Genomic DNA, 10,288 nt, shown 5'->3' with positions numbered 1-10,288 from the left:
GTCAATAACTTTACAACCATTAGTTTCAAACATGACATTGAATCTTTTATCACATAATTGACTAATACTTAAGAGATTATGCTTTAATCCATTCACATATAAAACAATTTTAATTTGTATAGAAGAGGTATTACCTATGGTACCTATACCTTCGATGTGACCTTTTGAATTATCACCAAAAGTTACTTCTCCTCCATTTTTGGCGTTAAGCTCTATGAACCGGTTTTTGTCTCCGGTCATATGTCTTGAGCATCCACTATCAAGGTACCATGAGTTTGAATTTGTTTCCCGTGCCTTGTAGCAATGCTCCTTTTCCTACAAACATAGATTAATTTCTAATTTTTGGTACCCAAATTCTTTTGGGTCCATATTCATTAGTTTCCAAAATCCTAGACCCCTTAGGCATCCATTTGTGTAGGATATCTTTATCTTTAGTAGTAATGGGTCCTATACGAACCCATATACTTCTAATAATTTTTCCATTAGAGGTTTTTCGGGGACCTCTATGATTGTAGTTTTTAAAACTTTTTCTAACAAAGTTAGATTTTGAATTTTCTCCACTTTCAAAACGTTTTGTTCCAACTTTATCAAAAGAAGCTTTAAGATCATCAATTTTCTTTTGATGATCATTATTGACATTTGAAAATAAATTTTGCAAATCCAAAATTTTCTTTTCAAACTCTTCTAGTTTGATTTGCAAATCTTTGATTTTACTTTCAAGATCGTTGTTGGTTTTGGATATGAGTTTATTTTCATTTTTCAATTTTGAAACATCATTTTTATATTTTAAAAACAATTTCTCATAATCAGAAACCAACCCATTATATTCCTCTAATAGCTCATCATAAGATAAATCATCAAATTCAGATGAGTTAGAGGTTACCTTAGAATCTTCCCTGAATGCCATCAAGCACAAGTTTGCTACTTCTTGTTCCTCTTCATCGGAACCCTCTTCATCGCTCCATGTAGCCACATGAGCCTTGTGCTTATTTTTTTATTGACCATTTCTTTTCAATTGTGGGCAATCATATTTGACATGCCCCAGTTTTTTGCATTCATAGCAAATGATAGGATCCTTCTCTTTTGGTTTATTTTTGAGGCCTTCATTTCGTTTGAATTTTCTTCCTCTGTAAGGTCTCATCATTTTTCTGAACCGTTTGGCAAACAATGTCATTTCCTCGTCATCTTCATCTGAATCACTCTCATCTTTTGTGGATTTGAGAGCAACTCCAATGTTTTTCTTCTTCTCCTTCTCCTTTGGTGTCTCGTCAATCTTATCGAGGTCCACCTCATATTCAAGCATCATTTCATGAGTGAGGAGGAAACCAATTAGCTCTTCAAGAGTTAAGGACTTCAGGTTCTTAGCCTCGATGATTGTCGTCTTCTTGGATTGCCATAATTTTGGAAGTAAGTAAACTAACTTCCTCACAATCTTTTCGTTTGGAATGATCTCTCCATATGATTTGAGACCATTGAAAATTGTAGAGAATCTATCCGTCATAGCTTTGATATCTTCATTTGGTTTCATCCTGGAATTTTCATAGCTATGTGTTAGAAGACTAATTTTAGATTCTTTTACCTCGTCGGTGCCTTCATGAGTGACTTGTAGTTTATCCCATATTTCTTTGGCGGTTGTACAAGATGAAACTCTTCCATATTCATTTGGTCCAAGAGTACAAAATATGATAAGGATGGCTTTGGAGTTGAGCTGGAACATTCTTGTCTCTCATTCACTCCACAATATTGGATGAGTGAGAGGCTTGATATAACCATCTTCTACAAAATTCCATGCTCCCATGTCACTTGCTTGAATGAAATACATCATCATATTCTTCCAATAGGCATAGTTAGCTCCATTGAAGAAAGGATGCTTGTTGACAGGCATCGAATCGAGACCGGAGTCGACATTTGAAGTAGAGGCCATTGATGACTTGATAATCGATGTAACGCTTCCCGAATCGACTCAAGAGGCGATTAAACCTTTAAATGAGTGAGGCTCTAATACCAATTGTTGAGTTAATCGATCGACGAAATCGGCCAAGAGGGGGATGAATTGGCAATTAAATTTTGGTGGAAGCTTTTGCAGAAAATTGAAAGTAATTGCACAGCGATTTAGAGTGGTTCGACTTTCTCAATCAAAGTCTACGTCGACTACCCTAGCTATCCACACTAAGGATTTCCCAACAAATTCACTAATTTTTTCTTTCTTTTGAGGCCAAAGAGATAACCTTACAACTCCCTCAAGAATATACCCTAATTCTTGAGAACACTCTTTCTCAAAGAGAAGATTACAAATTTGCAAACTTACAAGGAAATCCTCACAAGGTAGATTGTTTGCAAAATTCTAGAACAAATAAAAGAACACTAAAAAATTAATACAATTGAGTACAAGTAGTGTTCTTGAAAGCAAAATGAATATTGAATGAAAAATAGGCTTGAAATGCTCAAACTTGAGGTTTGATGCTTTCTCTTTGATTCTCTCTTAATACTTGTTGATTGTTGTTTCTTGTTATTGATCAATGGCTTCTAAGCTTGTTTAAATACACTTTCAAATGATTTTGAACGTTGGGGATGCTTAGTGGAGTCAATATAGTCGTTTAAGTGTGAAAACAATTAATAAATTCAGTTGGGAGCGTCAATGCATCGATGCATACCCATGGTGCATCGGTGCATCAGTGTAAAATTCAAATATTTTGACCGTTGAACCTTAGTGCATCGGTGCACTAAGAGTGCATCTATGCATCAAGTGCATTCGATGTTTCAAAATAGCCAGAGTGCATCGATGCATGGCTGGTGCATCGATGCATCAAATGCATTCGATGTTTTCTTAAAATCCTCAGTGCATCGGTGCATGGTATGTGCATCGATGCATGAAATGCATTCGATGTTCAATTTAATTCATGGTGCATCGATGCATGGATTGGTGCATCGATGCATCACTTTGATAAATTGATTTTAGGCTTGATTTTGGTTCAAAATACTTTATGAAAATTGTTTCAAAAATAGTTTAAGTATAAAACACAATTTTACATATTTAGTAAGGTTTGAATTTGATCTTGAAAGACTTGGAGTAATAATTTGATATTCAATTAATTAAATCGAATATACTTAGAAAATCATTTGTAAAATCTTAAAATTCATATAAACTTAATTTGTTATATCGAAACACAAAAATGTTTTCAACAAAACTGAAAAGTTGTTTGTTGACAGACAACTTTTCTTGACTTAAGTTATGCTGTAAATTTCCTCTAAATGAAGGATGGCCCCCTTCGCGGCTCTAAGCCGATCATAATTCTTTATATGACTCCCCTTAATGGGACAACCAAGTGGTATATTCTGTCAGTTGGATATCATCCGTCGTGGAGTTGAAATGTGGCTTGAAAACGTTAACTGGAAACTAGACACTCGTCGTTGAGTTAAGCTGAACTGGATCTATTCTGAATTGGCTCTCGAACCAGTCTGAAGTTGATTCTAAGATCTGTCGATCTTTCAATATGTCAAGTTGGTTTTAGGTGTAGCTCCCTACCATCGATTTTTTTAAGGTGCTTTTGAATCGATTATCTTTCGTCTTGAAGTTGAAACTTGACTCTAAAGCTGAAAAAATTATGTATGTGAAAAATGATAAATGTGATGCTCTTAAATATGTCTAAAATGTATGCAACATGAATTAGTTCTTGTTTTATCTCCTAGATATAGTCTCATTCTTTGTCTGTCAGTCTTGTCCTTAGAATCGATCATGCCTCATTTTCTCCTCGGGTTGCTGACAATGTCATAAGGGAGTGTTACAAGTTCTATCTGGTCTCTCGGACTATTTGCTTTCAAGAATGTGAAATGCTCCATTATTATGGCATTGTTTATTCTTTCTTCAATAGAGACAAAATGAGTCTCACCAACTTTAAGGACCTTTCACATTTGAGACTGTCCTATTTGAAAATGTTTTCTTTTTTTTATTTTAGGAAAAAAAGGATTTTATAAAGTATTGCCCCTTAATTCAGGCTCACAATCAAATCACGTCATAAACATAAGTTCACAAAATATAAAAAGAATCAATGGCTCTTTAATGCTTTCAGAGTTATAGCTCTTTGACAAGTATCCAAATTGATGTGTTTGCTTCATGTCGGCTTTCTATTTTCTAAGGTTTCGACCATCAAAATGTCATTTCTTTCTCGGTCTTTTTGAACATCGCAGCATGCCCCTCTTCCTTGGCTTGGAATTTTAATCGGATGTGGACAAAATGACACAACTAGCATAATCAATTACTAGACTTTCTAGAACACTTCTATTTCGGTTCTCTGAAATCTTCCATTTGTTCAAGCTTCATAGACTCCTCTATCAAAGGTAGTACATAAATATCGATCTAAAAATGAAATTCCTGAGTGCTCGTGTGACTATAACATGTGTTCCTTAACTCCCTTAGTCCATCTTTACCGAACCTTCTTATTTATAAAATTTGACATTGTTTGGCTAGCTGAATTTAGCTTTATTGTAATTTGCCTTTATCAGGCTAGCTGAATCTTATCCATAAAGCCGTGACATTTAACCAATTGTTCTAGAGGGACAGTTCAAGCTTTATTGTATATATATTATAATCACCTTTATCAGGCTAGCTGAATCTTATCCATAAAGTCGGGGCGTTTAACCAATTGCTCTAGAGGGACAACTCAAGCTTTATTGTATACATATAATATTATAATCTGAGTATACGGATCCAATTTCTTAAGTTTTTCAAGAAGAACCTGTTATAGTCTGAAAATCAAGAAATCTCATCTTTAGAGTTCAATTTCCAAGCAACTGACCTAAACTAGATTCGCCTACTCGACTATTCCATTTGTGAAGATCATCATTGAACGTCATCAACAAAAATATGGTCTAGTCAGTTTTGTAGTGTCATACGTAAAAGATGACCCATGTTGTATGCTCCTATACATATCTGAATACCAAGCCGCTTGTTTATTCCCTTATGAGAAGAGAATGTTATATCGGTTCTTGCAAGAGAAAGGTATGGTGTTCGAGCGTATCTTCTGGGGTAAAGTTAAGGGTCGTTGTTTTACCAGTTTTTAATTATGCCACTTTTTCAAAGATCTATAACTCCATTCATTTACAGAGTTTTTTTAATTAAGTTGATATTCAAAGAATTCCAGGTCGTAAATTTGATTCAATGCTCACCATCTTCAAAGTAGCATGAATTTATTTAAACTTCCTTACAATAAGAAAGATGAGAAAGTTCAAAAAACAAAGTCAAATAAAATGCCGCAAATGGAATAAAGCTTCATCATAGAATGAAATGATCTCTTTCTAATTAGGATGCTCCATTACTCCTATAACATTGAGTGTTTAATTGGATTAGGGCCTTCATCCACATTTTCTCCCCATTTATCGATCATTTCACTTGACATGGCTCCTTTTGATGTACTCTAAGATGCACAAATTTTTGCTTCCTCCTGAGTAGTTTCTTGGTAAAATCCCACTTCCTTATTTAGATGAGACATTTTCTGTTAGTTAATGTGAATGTAATGAAAAGAAAAAGAAGAATAATGCGAAATATGCAAGACAAAAACAAACTTTATAAATAATCTTTATTGGGACAAAAGTGTTATTTCTTAAGAGACAAAAACATCCTAAAGGTATATTCTGACTAAGTATTCTAGACCCGAACAGTTTCTAACATGTTGACTAGTCTTCTATCTTCGTCTGTCACCGGTTGATTACACTGTCGAACCACTCTAGCTTCCTTGGCTAAACCGTGCAAGTGACGAGCTGCTTTTTGTACTTGCTCCAAGAAGTATCGAATGACTGCATCTCTGGCTTTCACTCTCTGCTGAGCATGTTCCCTAATGGAAACACCATTGGAGCCCTCCATCGATAGGAACTATCTGAAGTTCATTTGATTATTTCTTGAATTTGTCAACAACTGCTTCTAATTTCAGCTATCGTTTTGTCATCTTGTTCTTGCTGTCTTTGAAGAGACTCTCTAAGTCAGTAACCTTTTTTTCATCTGCCCCTCCAACCTTTGTCAACCCATTTTTGAAAAGTTGACTTTTTATGTGCTTGGTGTAAATCCCGGTCTATTCTGAGTTCTTCACAATGTAGCAGAGTGGTATACTCTTCGATTGTGGGCACCATGTCTTCTTGATTGAATGTGACACATAGTTGCCTTGCAGATTGTCTCTCTTTTCCTTCTGAGTCTTTTCTGACCATAGTCGGACTTCTGTGTTTTTCACCTCTTGAATTACAACCCCTTTATCCATTAATGTAAATTATTTATGTTTAACGAACACGTTTTTGTGAATCAACACCTCTTTTGAATGATCTAAATAATAAAAAATAAAGTAAAAGAAAACAAAAATGAAAGGAAAGGAAAAAAAAGTTAGTGAGATAAAAATAATAATGAAAATAAAAAATCCTACCCCACATGATATCTACCCCACATGCTTATTATTCCTACCCGGACATGATCTCTATCCCTCATGTTAATTTTAAACAAGTCCTAACGACATATCTTTCTAGTTTGTATGCTTTGAACTGAAAGTAAAACATGAAATAATTCAAGACAACCTAGGTTTTGAAATGAAGTTTAGGGGTGGGCTCTAATTCCCTGTAGTCTCTTGGTTTAGGTTTTAAAGAAGGTACCCGAGTTCTCCTTGCTGGTGCCCCTTGGGCTTGCCAGTCCCCTAAGCCCATTACAAACTTATGTGGACCAAGTTAAACTCGAGAGGATACATTTCCTTATGTCTATACGGAGAATAAATTCACACGAAGACACAAGGTATATGAATCCTGAAGGTTACTTGCTAGGCCTATACGGAGAATAAATTCCCACAAATACGTCACTTTTATCTCTACTTAAAAAGGGTTTGGAGCTCGGGTATAGAGACAGAGATGAAAATTTTAAAAATCTAAAATCATTGAAAAAATGTCAGTACAACTATTTATTTGAAAAAATAATCAAAGATCGATGAATGTTCAGAATCGTCAATCTTTGCTCGTTATTTCTTCGGTTTTGTGGAATTATTGATGCTAAATTGGTCGTGTTATGTTTTTTTCATGCATGTCCTTACTTTCCAGAATTGGTGACAATACGGGCGCATTATGCATTTTTTTTATTATTTGATCATGGCTGGAGACATGGGCACGACTCTGGGCACGACGCGGTCTGACGTGGTAGTTTCTAGAAGGTCCAGTTAGCGACGGCTTCTAGAAGACTTTCTCCGCACGCCTTCTGGAAGATTGATGAGCAGAGTTGCATTAGGAGACTAGTTTAAGTTTGAATTTAAATTAAAAAACAATTATCTTTAGGATTATTTTATTTGTTTTCTTTGTTTATCCTTTAGGCTTTGAGAGGCTATAAATACCCACTTGGGGTAAGCCTAAACTCATCATTCAGATTACATTCTTATTTTCTCTTTAGTTTTTATAAAAGTTTTCTCTTTTTACTTTTCAAGTTCTTTTCATTTTTCTTTTATTTTTCAAGCTTTGTTTTCAAAATGCTAAGTATGACTTTTTTTATGCTTAGATAAACTTTTCATAAGCTGAGAGCTGTCGCGATGACTCAATTCCATCGAAATAATTGAAATAGACCCTTAATATCTTTGGAATATCTCTCTCAATCTCTGCGCTTATTTTTCAAAATCAAAACAGTTTTCAAAATCAAAGATTGACTTTGGTCAAGAGGTTGTTGCGATTAAATGTGTGGGAGGAAGATTCGGCTTATAGAAAGCAATTCGACTTCCTGGGAACACACTTGGCGAGATAGCTTCGCCAAGAGGGAATTGAGATCAGAATTGACGGTTATCGAAGCAACAATTCGAGTCGGACGCCATGAGCTTAAACGGTAATTGATCTACGACAATTGATGTTGCTAGAATCAATTACCAAAGCCGGAATCAAAGATTGCCTTTGGTATTCGGTATACAAGATAGAGTCATAGGGATAGCCCTTATAGACAAAGTAACCGACGTGAATCCCGAAGAGAAAACCTTATTCGATGATCATAAGAAAATTGAGTCAAAGCGAAGCTTGAGGCTACTTTTACTGTATTTATTCACAATCTTCATCTTCTTATTTTTACTTTAATTGCTTTTACTTATTTAATCGCTTTTATTATTTTAATATTTTATTACCAAAATTCCCCCCATTTTTACTGTTTCACGCATGCATAAATAAATCAAACATAAATTTATAATTTTCTAAGTCCCTATGGAAGCGACCCTTTCTTCTCTTTACTACGTATTTCCTTTATTTATTGATTGAGAATAAAGAATTTATTTTGACATCCAAAACGACAGTTGTCAAAGATAAACAATAAGAATCGAATAAATTAAAATTTAAACTTGTTATTTTCGCTTAAAAAGATAATTGAAAATTAATTCTGGCCTGACTCACTTACCTGTCCCCAACAGAGTCGCCAAACTTTCACAACTGTCTTTCGGGTGGGCCCAAAATTGGGCTTCAACTTAAATAATACATGTTAGAGCCACCACCGATCATTTTTAAAAAATTTAGGTTGATCGGACACCATCTTACCTGATATGCGTTTTACCAGAAATATGTCGGGTTCGGGAGTCGGTTACAGTCAATGAAGGATTAGCACCCTTGTACTGCCCTTTCAGTACCAATTTAGTTTTTCGGTTGTCTTAATGGCGAAAATTAAAAGTAAAATTAAAATTTAACAGAATTCAATCTGAATTACTTACCGTTAAAGAATTTCAGATTGACCCTAAAAAGGTGTTAGATTGTAAAATAAAATAAATATTAATAAGTCAAAAAAAGGAAAAATGTTAAATTAAAAAAATGTTAAAAGGGGAAAAATAAAATAAAACCAAAAAAATTAAATTTTAAAGGGAAAAAATAGAATATGAAGTGTTAAAAGAGAAATAAAATAAAAAATAGATAAATAAAACGATGAGGAAAAAAGATTAAAAGAGAAAAAAGAAAAAAAAGAAAAAAATTAATAATAATAATAATAATAAACACCTGATAAGAAAATAAAAGGACCATATTAGAATAAATTGAAATATATGGTCAAATTGATGCTAAAAGTGAACTTCGTTTTCAACGAGATTCTTTGTTCTCCGGCGACCCTTGGTTTCCCGACGTGGTCCTTACGCTCTCCCGGTGGCTTTCGGCGAAGGCTTTGATGTTTTTTTTCTATATTCGAATGATTTTTGTGCGTTTTCGGTTGATTGGTTGCTTGGTTTGCTCAACCTCTGTTTGCTTAATCTTGTTTCCTTCTTGTCCTTTGTTGTGTCCGGCGTGGGACTTATATAACCCCCTATTGGGGGGTTGTTTCCGATTGCTACGAGAGTCACTCTCCTCGTTTCCGATTTACTCAGGCTGTGAACGTTGTTGGCTAAAATCCCGGGATGGTTCAGTCCCGGGCTATCCCGATTTTCTCTGTCGAAATCTCGGCTGGATGATGTGCATGGCCACCAGCGCGTGGTCCTCACGCGCCCCTCGAGCCCTTCTTATGCGACGCTCTTGCTAAGATACGTAACCCTAGCCACTGCTAGGTCATGCAGTTGGGCTCGGGTGAACATGCCTTCTTCGGTTGGGCCTCATTTTGGACTTTATTGGACCCTAAAAAATAAATAAAAAAATAAATAAAATAAAAATAAGGGGAAAATAATAAAAAATAAAAAATAGGTATATTATAATATATTTTAAAACTAACATTTTCAAAACCCAAATATTATATATAGTTTTCCAACATGCTTTCTAAAATATACATTATATATTTTCCAAACACGTTTTAAAAATATATATATATATATATATATATATATATATATATATATATATTTTCAAAATGTTTTCAAAACTATATATTATATATGTTTCAAAACTATATATTATATATGTTTCAAAAATATTTTCAAAACTATATATTATATATATTTTCAAAAGCCGATTTTTTTTTTAAAAAAACTATATGTTTCTAAAAAAAGAAAATTCTTTCAAAAACTATACTATATTATTATATATATTAAAAAACTCCGGACGAAAATGAGTGTCTACAATTCTAAATCTTAATCCCAATTCTAATTAGAGATAATGGATAGAAGAAAATTCATAGAAATTGACAATTGGGAGGGGAGGGAAACAAAATTTTAATCACAAAAAATAAATAAATTATTAATAACACTAAATGGAAAAAAAGAGAATAAATCATTAAGCATTCAGCCACATTGTTGATGATTGAAATAAATTATTAATAACACTAAATGGAAAAAATAGATTAATAAATCATTAAGCATGCAGCCACATTGTTGATGATTGAAATAAATTATTT

Source organism: Hibiscus syriacus, unplaced genomic scaffold, assembly GCF_006381635.1.
Source record: "Hibiscus syriacus cultivar Baekdansim isolate YM2019G1 unplaced genomic scaffold, ASM638163v2 tig00111095_pilon, whole genome shotgun sequence".
Lineage (NCBI taxonomy): Eukaryota > Viridiplantae > Streptophyta > Magnoliopsida > Malvales > Malvaceae > Hibiscus > Hibiscus syriacus.
This window is presented reverse-complemented; position numbering follows the sequence as displayed.